The following is an 11,614-nucleotide window of genomic DNA, read 5'->3' on the forward strand; positions in this document are numbered from 1 at the left end:
TTCACATAAATAATCACCTTCTGTTTTCTAATCCAGTCTGTTATCTGTGGCCTTCAATTTGTTCTGCGATTGGTCATCATGGGTGTAGTTCAAAATAAGTATTTGGTAACAGGGCTTATTTGTGTTCCTTGTTTTAAATCACTAATTTACAGCCTCTTAAATATTTTGTACTAAGCCCCATGTAAACAAAATAGCATACCACTGCATACATATTTAATGCCCTTTGCCTGCTTTTTTGTTTGTTTGATAAAGCCTTGGGTAATTAAACAGGTAACTAATTCAAATTACTAATAAAAAAAGTATTTTTCTCTGTACTAACCCACCAAACATGATCCATCAACTTTGAAAAATAACAATACTATGCTTTCATCCCTGATGAGCTAAAAAGTACAGTTCTTCATCCCCCCAAATTTGATAGCTTAAAAAATAAACACCTATTTCACAGTTTCTATGGGTCAAGAATCTGGGAGCAGCTCAGCTGGGTGGTTCTAGCTCTGGGTTCCTTAGGAGGTTGCAGTCAAGCTGTCAGATGAGACTGCTGTTATCTCAAGGCTCAATTAGGACTGGAGAAACTGCTTCCAAGCCCAGTCATGTGGTTGTTGACAAGCTTCAGGTCATCCTGTCTGTTGGGTGGAAGTCTCCATTTTCCCCCCCCATCCCTGCCTAAATCTCACAAGGTTGTGATTGGCTTCCCCCAGAAAAAATGATCTAAAAGAGAGTGCACCCTAAAGATGGAAGCTGCAGTCTTTTTATAATCTAACCTTGGCAGCGATACAACCCATAACTTGTGCCACATTCTATTAGAATCAAGTCACTAAGTCCAGCCCATACGCAGAGTTAGGGGAGTTAAGTCCCACTTCTGGAAGCATGGAGTGTCAAAAAACTTTTTGGACATATTTTTAAAATATCATTGCGTTGTCCTTTTTCTCTTTAACATGTCATAATTCAAGCTTTAGATAAGGCGACTGTGGATGAGAATTGATCTATAATAAACAACATAAAGAGCACTATTCTACCTGAACATTGCAGTGTTATTAGTTAATCACTAATATGAAATTTCCAGCCTTGATAAATATTTTCTTATTAGATATGAATAATATAATTTTGATGTAGGTAATTCCCTTAACACTGAAAATTTTTTATTTTTGCCCATCAATCAAAATAGCGCTTTGGAGAATATTTGGTATCTATATATCTGTATAGTTTTTAGAGAAATTGAAACCTCTAATCAAAGACTTCCACACATTTTCATAATTCTACAATTTTATTGCATCTTTCATATTTTGAAGTTAACTTGGAAATATATATTTATATATATAGTACATACAATAGTATATACATATGTATAATATATATAATTTTGTATATTTGGATAGGAATCAGTATTTTAATATTGACATATGACACAAAATACTTAAACTTATTCAAAATTAAAATGGCTCTTTATAAAGTTACCATAACTAAGTGACACTCCTGAAATATAGATATTTGAAGTTTTATTTAAAATTCGTATAATTCATTTCTATCCACAACTTTCAAATTGGATTGTTTCCCACACATATCACGAGTTAGGCAAAACTTCAAATTAATTAACACATTTTTATCTGAGGATGTTTTTATTTAGTAATTTACATTAGTATTTCCTTCTTTGTGGCACTTAGCCTATTATAAAGATAAAGTTAACTATTTTACTGAACTGCTTGTTACTCTACTCTTTTCTTTTAAACTTAGGAAAGTACATCATGATGTTGCTGTTGTTTTAACTATACACACCTGGCTCCTTTTCATCCTCATATCTATTCCTTGTCTATCGTAGTTTTTTTATACAAAATTCGGAGGTAATATTGACAAAGGAAATTCAAGCAATCACCATTTGAAACTCTTAAGTTAGGATGTCTCAAATGAATATTGGCTGGAACACTAGAGTAGGAAATCTAAAGACATAAAATATCAGGAAAACCAGGAGGAAGAAAGGGAAAAGAAAGTAGTATTTCAGCAGGATTACAAAACTGAGAAATGGCCTTGAACCAAGGGGAGAAGAATAATCGTAGTCTTTAGTTAAATTACAAGAAATGTTTCTCATATTGAGTAAATTACTCAGGTTGGGAGTTAGAGTGGGAGAAACCCAGGAGCTGGTTACTGGATCTTCACAGTAAAAGGCCTATTCAGTGCAACAAAATAAACATTCATTGGCTTGATCAGATGCTAGAGCAGTTGGATTGATTCGCTGCAGCATAAACCAAGTGCTGAATTAAGGGTTTTTTATATTTTAAGTATTTATATTATATATTTAAATAGAGAAGGTAATATATGTACTATACTGAGAGCATGAAGGACTAGTTTAAATTTTAGATTTACTACCAATCTTATATGGTACATCCAAAGATACATATATATTATTTTGGTAGCATCTAGAGATTTTCCTACATGCTTTACTGACCCATGTCAGAGGTTGATTGCCACTCTTTGCTGCAATCAGAGCCCTATCACAGCTACTTGGGGTGAAATTGGCCATAGTGGGGTATCGATGTCTGTCCCCACCCCTGTCTCTACCTGGGCCTCTGAATCTCAGGAGGATAGTGCTCTCTATCAAAGCCAGTCTGAGGTCTGCTTTCGCAGCTGGTTTCTGCCAAAAACTTAAGTTTGGGAAACTGGATTACAGACCTCCCTTCTATCTTTTTGGGAAAATTTCTTTTGTTGTACCCTTGCTTTGCTCGAAATTAAGAGGTAATTACACACTTTCTGTGTAAAAACAGAAAACACACTTTCTGAACGTTTATTTCTCCCTTGCACGTCACACATGCCTATAACTAGGATAGATTCCTTGTGTCCTTCTTTAATTCTGGTTCGTGATTGCTGCTATTCCTGAGTTACACTTTCTTTCTTCATTTTCCTATACTTTCTATCCCTTCCTACCTGTCTCACCAAAAGTTCAGGTGAGAACGGAGTGTCAGACCATGCTCCTGATAGCTACTGCTGACAGAGGTAAAAGCTTTGTACATACAGGGAGATGTCTGGGAATCTGATTCTTTCTCTGATGCTCCTTCACTGGATCTTATTTTCTACCCTGGCTTTAGAAATTTCATTTTTGTAATCTGTGAAAATGGAGACAGTTGGACTCATTGTGCATTTAGAAATCCAGTCTCTGCTGGATCTGAATTATATGGATCATTAATTGGGAATGTGAAAAAAAAAAGTTTTCTTGGCACTATAACAAAACGCTTATTTGAAAAGTTGTAGTGAGTCTGTCAGCATGACTACATGATGTCACAGGAATTGACTTGGTTTTGAAAAGTACCTGAATCAGCCATTTATTCTGAATTTAGTTAGATAGGGTGATGATTACCAACTGAATTTTTAGCTGAAAACACTGAATGCCTATACTTATTTGCCTATATATATTTCTCTAGCAGAATTTAATGTCACATAAGCATATTTATTCTTTCAACATATTTTATTATTAATCTAATTTCAGCAAGCCTAATTAATTTATGAATATTTTAAAACTTTTCAAATAATTTAGAAGTATAAAGATATACTAAAGTCTTATTCACCACTGCTTCATCACAATTTCACTGTCTTATCCAAAGGGGTTATTGTCAACAATTTAATATAAATCCTATTATCTAAATACCTTTCATTTCATGAAATTAAGTGCTTTTCATAAATAGGGCTTTATTATATACATTATTTTATAACCATTGCATTAAAAAATATATATTTTTGAAATTTTCACTTCATTATATATAACACTCCTTAATTGGATTCATAGTGTTTTATTTTAAAATGTGGGTATACCACAATTTATTTAATCATTTGTTTTTTGATGGATACTTAGGTCATTTTAATTTTTTACATTATAAAAAATCAAAGTTCAAAACTTTCAACGTAAATGTTTTTGTGTACTTTTGTAAAATAAATTTCGAGAAATGGAATTACTAGATCAAAATGAATATCATGTTAAATTTTGAGAGATAGTTCCAAATTGTTCACCAAATGAATATATATACTTGTCCTCCTGTGAAAATTATATAAAAATATCCACACTCTACCATTTTGAAATGGTCAGTATCCTGTTCTAAATACATTTTTCTACTCATTGTCAGTGAGAACATACCAATTTATAAAGGAAAATGTAATATGATGATATAAAATTATCACTGATTTTCTCCTCTCTACTTTTTAAGGAAAAAGGCATCATACAGCATGGGTGCAGGGAATGGAATGGAAAAATCCAGTATTTAGTTGACCATTGGGACAATAGAAAAGAATGAATGATCTGCAATGCAAATGACTGGAAGTTAGTGCTGCCTGACAGACATGTGTAAAGAGAAAGATGAGTGATAAATATTTAACACAGAAGTAAATAACACTTGGACATAACTGATAGTTTTTCATAAAGATGACATGCCCAAAGTTGAAGTCTCAGAATAAAGATGAAGAGAGATGAGTGTAGTAATCAACCTGGCAAGTTGTAGTTTGGAAAATACTGAGCATGAAGAAGCATGCCTCAGTGTGTGGAGAAATTGTAATTTAACCGTGAGGAATCCCCAAAGGCCTTCCACCTCCACAAATGAGATATTAAAACCTATATTGTTAAATAAGAGCCAGGATGGATTAATGGATTTAGTGAAGAAGTGAAAAATGGTCAGGCAGGATAAATACAAAAGAGCTAGGTAAAAATGTAATAGAAATATTTATTACTCCCTTTTAGGGAGATTGCTTATAATAATATCCAGAACTATTTGTTGAAAAGACTATTCTTTCCCCGTTGAATGGTCTTGGCACCTTTGTCAAAAATCAACTGACCACAGATGTATGGGCTTATTTCTGGACTTTCAGTTCTATTCCATTTGTCTATATATCTATCCTTATGCAAGTGCCACACTATTTTGATTACTATAGATTTTCAGTAAGTTTTGAAATTAGGAAGTGTGAACCCAATTTTATTCTTCTTTTTCAAGATTATTTTTTGGCTTTTCTATATCCTTTGAAGTTCCATATGGATTTCATGATTAGCTTCTACATTTCTGCAACAAAAACAATAACAAAAAGTAGAAATTTTGGTATTGATTTTGTTGAAAGTATAGATCAATATGGGGAGTATTGCCATTTTAACACTATGAACTCTTCTAATCCAAGAACATGAGATGTCTTTCCATTTATGTAGATCTTGCTTACTATCTTCTAACAGTGTTTTATAGTTTTTGGTGTACATGTCTTGCATTTTTTTGGTTGAATTTATTCCTATTTCATTCTTATTGATGCTATTGTAAATAGAATCGTTTTTAAAATTTCACTTTTGGGATTGTTCATTGTTAATGTAAGAAATGAAACTTTTTTCTTTTAATTGTGTATCCTGTAATTTTGCCAAGCTCATTATTAACTCTGTTTTGCGTGTGGGTGTGTGTTTGGATATTTTAGAGTGTTCTTTATATGAGATCATGTGATCTGTGAATATAGATACTTTCACTTCTTTTCTTCCTATCTGGATGCCTTCTATTTCTATTTCTTGTCTAATCTCCCTAGCTAGGAAATTCAGTACAATGTTTTAATAGAAGTGGTGGAAGTGGACATCCTTGTTTTGTTCCTGATTCTTGGGGAAAAGATTTTAGTATTTCACTGTTGAGTGTGATGTTAGGTTTGGGTTTTTAATAAATCCACTTATTATATTGAGCAAGTGCCCTTCTATTCACTCAAATTGTTGAGTGATTTTATTGTGAAAGGGTATTTGATTTTTATCAAAAGCTTTTTCTGTATCCATTGAGATAATCATGTGGATTTTTTGCCTTTGTTCTACTAATACTATGTATTATGCTGATTAATTTTTATACAATGAACCACCCTTGCATTCCTAGGATAAATTTTACTTGGTCATAGTGTATTATCCTTTAGCTATGCTTCTGGATTCAGTTTCCCAGTATTTTATTGAAGATTTTGCACCTACATTCATAAGGGATATTGGTTTATAGTTTTCTTGTGATGTCTTTGACTTTGGCGTCAGGGTAATATTGGCCTCATAGAATGAGTCAGGATGTTTTCCGTTTTATTGTTTTGAAAAAGTTTGAAAAAGGATTGGTGTTAATTCTTCTTAGGTGTTTGGTAGAATTCCCAGTGAAGCTATCTGGTCCTGGACTTTTTCTAGTGGAATTTTTTTAGATTACTAACTCAATTTATTTACTTGTTATAGGTCTATTTATATTTTCTATATCTTTTTGAGTCAGTTTTAGTAGTTTTTGTGTTTATAGGAGTTTGTCCATTTCATCTAGGTTATCTAATTTGTTGGCTGCTTCAAGGTCAGCAGAAGATGAGACCTTAGAACCTCATCAGGTCTTTCCTGAGCTTGCTAACAGCTCTTAACATGCATGTGACCTTCCAGGTTCCTAGGAATATGTTGGAGTTTTTCAAAGCCCTTAAAGATATATCATTCCCCAGCCTTTCCTCCTAAGCATCACTTATCAACTGTTATCTATTTCCTCTGGCAGCAGCATCTAAGAAATTAAAATTAACCTGTAAATATGTTTTTAAAATGGCCTTCCCCTGCCCTCTGGAAGCGACTTTAGCACTGGAATAGTTCTGAATTAGGCATAAAAAAAAGATAAGTCTTTTGAGCTGTTCTTCCAGGGAGCTACCAGCCAGATCTGAATAAATAATTAATTAAAATTCTTTGTGAATGAGGTCCATTGGTGAATGAGGTCCTGGTTCTTTTAGTACCAGGAATATGGACTTTTATTATTTGCCTGCAGCTAGGCGGAGGAGTGGAAGATGGGACTAGGGTAAGTTAAAATGCCACAATTTTAGTATTCTTACTTGGAATCAGCTGTTTTCTTGAATGGGTATTACCTGGGTTAATGTAAGCTTTTGACAACTTTCCAGAGGTCTGTTGACTCTGACAGGTTTTGCCCTTTTAAAATTACTTTCATGGAAGGATGTATTTTGGAGGTCCTTTCTCTGCCATTTTTCCTGATGTCACTCTTATTCAATTTTGAAGCCCTTAGCAACTTGCTCAGTAACAAACGCAATAAATGTTGGTTGAATGAACACTTTAACACATGAATGAATTTCAGGTGGCACACTTCATGTAAAAAAATGAGTTCTTTATAGGGTAAATAATATTTCAGTGGAATAGGATGTTTAAGATTTAAAATTACTTACTCCCAACATTTTAATTCCTAAAATAATATTTTCCATGAGAGCTGCACATTTTTAAGGCTGTCATTATGTATTGCTCTGACATTGGTCATTAGAGAACACAACCAGTTATATAGCTATGTTCTGTGTGCATAGATCATTCTTTTTTTCTTTTAACATCTTTATAGGAGTAGAATTGCTTTACACTGTTGTGTTAGTTTCTGCTGTATAACAAAGTGAATCAGCTGTACATAGATCTTTCTAAAATCTGTTTATAAGTAGCAAAAGGTCAATCCAATAGGAAACATAAGAAAACATGGTCAATTCTTGAAAACTGAAAAGAGAAGGGTAAGCCGTGCACAATTCAACAAAAGGAAATATAGCTGTAATCCTGAAACACAGAATTTTCAAAAAGTTCTGGCAAGAGTTTGAGGAGAAGGTCTATGCAGTGAGCATGATACCAGGAATATTGTTTTATATTTTAATAGCACACTAATGCTATTAAAACTATTGGTGAAGAAACTTCTGGGAGCTCAACAAATATCTCAAAATAAATCCATCTATTGTCTAACTATCCTGGTACCTTTAATTTATTTATTTAATTTATTCATTAATTTATGTTTTATTGAAGATGGTTGACTTACAGTATTATATTAGTTTCAGTTGTACAGCATATGATTCAATATGCACAATACAAAATTAATGCAATATTAGTGACTATATTCCCTGTGCTGTACATTGCATCTCTGTGACTTATTTATTTTAGAACTGGTAGTCTGTACTTCTTAATCCTCTTCTCCTATTTCCCCCATTTCCCCACCCCCTATCCTCTGGCAACAGCTAGTTTGGTCTTTGTATCTATGAGTCTGTTTCTGTTTTGTTAAGTTTATTAGTTTTTGTTTTTTAGATTTCACATGTAAGTGAAAGCATACTGTGTTTTTCTTTGATTTATTTTACTGTTAAATAAATATATTTGGAAAGGCTAAAATATGAATGTTTGAAATATGATTACTTTCAATGTTTTATACATGACTAGAGCCTTCTAAAATGGATTTTTGAACTAACAAATAAAAATAAGTAACCATGTAATAAAAATAGCACAAATAATAATGGATGAAATCTGATTTTAGTTGTAAACCTTATAAAGTTTTGTGAAAACTTCTTTCTAGGCTAATTTTGACTATAGTCACTATTAGGAAACTCCTAGTTTCCTAACAATAGAGTTCTGCCTGCTCTCACATTAGAGCATATAATCATTATTCCATCATTCAAACATAAATTGATCAAGGGTCTTTTATCTTTTTTCATTGTGTAATGGATAAGCCATTTTCTTATTACCATTATTGATCCTGTGATTTGCTACATTAGAAGGCTTAAATCACTGTAATATAGTGCCCTCCCCTCTACCAATTGTGGCCTAGAATTTATGATCAAAGGAGTAGATAATCTGCATAAATGGAATATCATTATACTTATACTCTACCTTACTGGAAGTCTTCTGCAAGCTTAATTAGACCTTCATTAATAACTCAGTAAGAGATATTTGTGTGTTGTTTCTACATTGGTCTATTGTGGTTCACATTGGAATATCAAGCAACTCTCTTCCTCTACTGTTGCTGATCCTGGGAGCCTCATGTTTAATGGATGGAAAAATTGAGGGGATAAGCAATTAAAAGACTATTCTTGCCCACGTAAGGAAGCAGCATCTTGTTTTATGCATATGAGAAGCAGCAGCAGGAGAGTATAACCAGGGTCATGACTAACCAATACTTTTCCTAAATAGAGTCACCTCTTCTCTTCTGGATCACCTGCATCCTGGAGGTTCTTTCTATTTCTAATCAGGTTTCCTTCTTATGCTCCAATTTTGCTTTTTGCTATTTTGTGAGAAAGTCTTAAACTATGCTTGAGGAGGTAGCTGATAGATAAATTAGGTGCTGGGTTGAAATGAGTGAAACAAATAACACCAATGTCTTTCACACAATGATGATTAAGATAATTAAGACCACCCCCTAAAAGAATAAGGAAAATTTGAGAGCAAAGCTATTCACATTTATAGTTCTAGAAAAGAAAAATCCTCTCAGATAAAGCTTCCATTAGGCCTAAACCAGCTGTACTAAATTGAATTGATTGTATTCCATGTAGTGAGTCCTTTGGATATCTGTATCCCTAGTGTCCTCTTTTTATTTTTTAATTAATTTTTTATTGGAGTGTAGTTGATTTATAATGTTTTGTTAGTTTCTGCTGTACATTAAAGTGAGCCAGTTATACTTACACATATATCCACTCTTTTTTAGATTCTTTTCCCATGGAGGTTATTACACAGTGTTGAGTTCCCTGTGTTATACGGTAGGCCCTTGTTGATTATCTGTTTATATATAGTAGTGTGTATATGTCAATCCCAATCTCCCAATTTATCCCTCTTCCCCTTTTTCCCTTGGTAACTACAAGTTTGTTTTCCACATCTGTGACTCAGTTTCTGTTTTGTAAATAGGTTCATTTGTACCATTTTTTTAGATTCCACATATAATCATATCATATATTTGTCTTTCTCTGTCTGACTTCACTCAGTATGACAATTTCTAGGTCCATCATGTCACTGCAAATGGCATTATTTCATTCTTTTTTATGGCCGAGTAATATTCCACTGTATATATGTACCACATCTTCTTTATCCATTCCTCTGTTGATGGACATTTAGGTTGCTTCCATGTCCTCGCTATTGTAAATAGTGCTGCAATATATCTGGAGAAAACCATAATTTGAAAGGGTACATGCACACCAATGTTCATTCCAGTGTCCTCTTTTTAAATTTAGATATGTCGCCTCTGCTTCCCTATCAAAATAGAAGGATCAGATATGACATTTACACTTGTTTATTAATAACTGTACTCTGAATGAAACCTACTCATGCAAATGTGCTTTTATAAAACAAAGTTTATTAGCTTTTGTCACAGTTGTGGAATAAAAACCATGATACATGAAACTTGCTAGATAATTGATTAGAGAAACTCATGAGAGAGTATACATAGAGAGGAGAGGTGATTGGTTGGTTTTGTGGTATAGTGGTATAGTCAGTTGAATACACAAATAAGCCTAAAAGGCTCCCTTAAATATGAATAGAGTTCTTTAAAAAAAAATATATATATATATATATATATATATATATATATATATGATTTGGTAACCAAAAAGCACCAAGCCTCTCTTCCAGCTGACTGAAAACAAATTTTCTTTGATCTAGCTGCAAGGCCATCAATAAAGAAAGTTAAGTCTAGCATGAGAATTGAAGGATGAGGATAGAGTTCTACGTGTGAAAACTTAGAGGGCAAATGGAAATAAGAAGGCATATGACCTCGGTGGGTAATACATGTCTCAGCAATGTTTGCCTATACTAAATACAACATGGTTTTTCTTGGTTGGTTATCAAAACTTCTTAGGATGTAAGCTAATAACATAGTATCAAGCTCAGCTTAATAAAATACATTTTATAGGGCACTAAAAAGATATGTTCCAAATACAAGATTCCCTGATGAGCTGAGTATTTTCAACTTAGGCTGATTTCCACTTTAAAAAAGTTGAAGCATTTAGCCTGAACACATTCATCAATAGAAGGCTACCTTATTTCTGGAAGTATATGCACTACCAGCTCTATGGTCATGGCAGGATCATTCAAAATTCCTTAGATTCACTTTCTTTGATTTTAAAATAGTCTTCGTAACCCTAAATTGGCAGTCATGTTTTGATTATTATATATCATAACATATATGTTGAAACTGGCTGTGTCTATTCTCTTTAGAATGGAAATCTGAGCCTCATTTCAACATAATTTCTGTTTGTCCTTGTCTTATGTATTAAGTCAGTCTACAGAATAAGCATCCTAAGAAATATCTAGAACTTTAATTGATTCAGTTGTCAATAAGTATCACTATATTGTCTGGTTCTTCTGTGAAATGTGCGTAGTCTCAACTCATTTACTTTAGGGTGGTTTCCTATGCTCTGGAAAAGGCTCTTATTTACAACAATTATTTAGAAAATAAAATGTAAAGAAAACATAGCTGTAAGATAATATAGTCCCAAATGTACTACTGTAAATACTTAACAAATCTCAAATTAATAGCTGTTATGTTTAGGACTACCTGAATTTTTTAGTGGTTTTAGCAAAATCAAAAATTTGTCAAAAATTACAAAATAAAACCCATGTCAAAGACACAAATGCAAAACTGGCAGAGGAAAGGGAGTCCATACATCAAGACTTTGGGTATTGGAAATTACTGCTTGGGAATTGAAAGTGAATTTTGTTCCAGTGTTCTTTATCCTGCTTTGCATATGAATGATTCCATATTTTTGGATTTATAATTGAATTAACTGTGGATTAATGATTGGATTAAAGATAATTTAAACTTTTTAAGGGTATTTCTCAAGACGCATCTATTCACTGTAGCTTCTTATAACCAATAAGAAATTCAATATCTTTTCTGATGTA

The sequence above is a fragment of the Phocoena phocoena genome, chromosome 9, assembly GCF_963924675.1.
Source record: "Phocoena phocoena chromosome 9, mPhoPho1.1, whole genome shotgun sequence".
Taxonomy (NCBI): Eukaryota; Metazoa; Chordata; class Mammalia; order Artiodactyla; family Phocoenidae; genus Phocoena; species Phocoena phocoena.